This window comes from Tupaia chinensis, unplaced genomic scaffold, assembly GCF_000334495.1.
Source record: "Tupaia chinensis unplaced genomic scaffold, TupChi_1.0 Scaffold000628_1, whole genome shotgun sequence".
In the NCBI taxonomy this organism is placed as follows: Eukaryota; Metazoa; Chordata; class Mammalia; order Scandentia; family Tupaiidae; genus Tupaia; species Tupaia belangeri.
In genome coordinates, this window is record NW_006160148.1 from 2,054,873 (window position 1) to 2,057,071 (window position 2,199).

Sequence of the window (2,199 nt, forward strand, 5' to 3'; positions counted from 1 at the left end):
TTGCTCTGTCCCTCTCTGGTCAAATTAAATAAAGTTAAATAAAATAATTCTCAAAGAAAAAAAAAGGTAGAACATAGTATTTTGAGAATATGGTACTCTTTGTTGAGAAAGATCCTGAAAAATCTATTGTCTTAGAAGCAGAGCTTGAGATAGGCATTAGGTGTTATTTTTTTTGAGGACGCGCACTTCAAGAAAAACCTGTGGGGCTGGACATTGGTGCAGCAGTGAACTGTGACATTCTGGAAGGCAGATGTACGTGGAAAGGTTCGGGTTTCACATCAAGTGACCTTCCCGAAAATGGTGGGCACGCACGCATGTGCCCACTATCTGGAGCCAGGCCGAGAGCGGATCGTGGCATCAGGACCCTGCTGGGGGCTGTCTTTTTCACTCATGAGAGAAATAAGTACACTTGAGTACTTTAAGGAGAACCTAAAACGAGGCCAGCGGATGGCATAGCAGTTACATCACTGGGCTCTCACGCGGCTGATCACAGTTCAAGGCCCAGACCCAGTGGCTTGAAACTCATGCTGGGCACATGTGCGTGCATGCTCGTGATTCGGGTAAGAGAATGGAGGAAAAGGGACTGCAGTGTGTTCACCCCCCCGGGGGGGCGTGATTTCTCACTCCCTCTTAATGTCTGTCTGTCTGTCTGTCTCTCTCTCTCTCTGGCAAGGGCAAGTGCACGTGTCCTAAGGCAAACCCCTCAAGAAGAAAAAAAAAGCTTATAAAAGGAGTGAAGCAGAGGAGGGGAAGGAAAAAATGTTGAGCAGGGACAGTCTTTTTATTTTGGAGTGACTTTTGTTACAGGGTGTGTGTCTTGCTAGAAATGGCCATGCCACAATCCCTTCTCTATTCTCTCAGGATTTGGGGTACACACAGGTACCCGACATGAGTTTTAAACCACTGGATCCGGGACTTAAACTGTGGTCAACTATGTGGTAGTCCACTGATGTAACCATTACATCAGAGGCAAAGTCTTAGCTCGCCATGGCCTGATCCACTGGGGAAGGGCCCTGGGACATAAATCACACTACAAGATCTAACGAGCCTTTTGTACCCTGTGTACAGTCGTTAGAGAGCCGGAGTAAATTCCCACGTTAGGGCATCTGCCTTTTCCTTCAAGATCTGGGCTGAACACCAAAATAACATCTACACCTGGGAAAGACAGATTTGTATGATCTGTCATTGCCCAGGGAGAGGAAATAATCACTTTTTTTTTTTTTAGAATTATTTATTTGTTCTTATTATTTCTTAATTTGGCCAGAGAGAGAAAGGGAAATTGAGAGTGCAAGCCACCAGGTCTAGGACTCAAACCACAGCCATGCCGGAGTCCAGCACCCTAACCACCATGCCACCTGCCAGCCCCAGAGGAAGTAATGATTTTAACAATTTGCCGCCTTGCAAAGAGAGCTGGACCTGGAAGTCAACCTTCATCACTTTTAATACAGGAGGATCAGGGGACATGACCTCTGAGCTTTCTGGCCAGGACCAGCTACATCATTTGGGGCTCAGTGCAAAATTACAATGTAGGGCCCCTTGTTTAAGGGTTGTAACTTCAAGATGGCATCAGAAGAACATTAAGCCAAGTCCAAGGTCTGAGCGTGGGGCCCTGTGTCACTGCATCAACTGTTCACCCTGACAGGGATTGCAGGCTCTGAGATCAAGGGACTGCAGCAGAGAGCCAGCGCAGTCTGCTGAGGGCAGAGGACAGGTGGCCCCGGAGCTCGATGCCATGGAGACCAGGACAGTGAGAGCTTGCACACAGGAGAGAGTGGGATGGTGAGCCTGGAAAGAATGTGGGTCTCCGGGTGCCTGTGGAGTCTGGCCTGTCAATCGAGCCATCTAGCCACCGAATCGTGTGCACACGGTGCACGTGAGAGCGGGGAGAGGGGCTAAAATAGAAGAAACCCGCAAAGCGCTTGGCAGGAGTCGGAAGAGAGAGGCCCGTTCTGCCCACTCTTGCTGGACCAGAGATGAGGTGAAGGTAAGCGCCGATCTGGGGACTTGAACTCCAGGTTGCGGATTCTGAAGTTTGCGGTGCGGGTGGGCACAGCAGACACCGTAAATGTGAAGAGTGGAGGGGCGACACAGTCGGACTTGGGCTTCCAGAAACCTGATGACCCTAAAGTGAAAAGCAGCTGGGACGCGAGCTGCGGGCGACGCCGAGTCACAAGCGCAGGCCTCCGCGGGGGCGTGTCC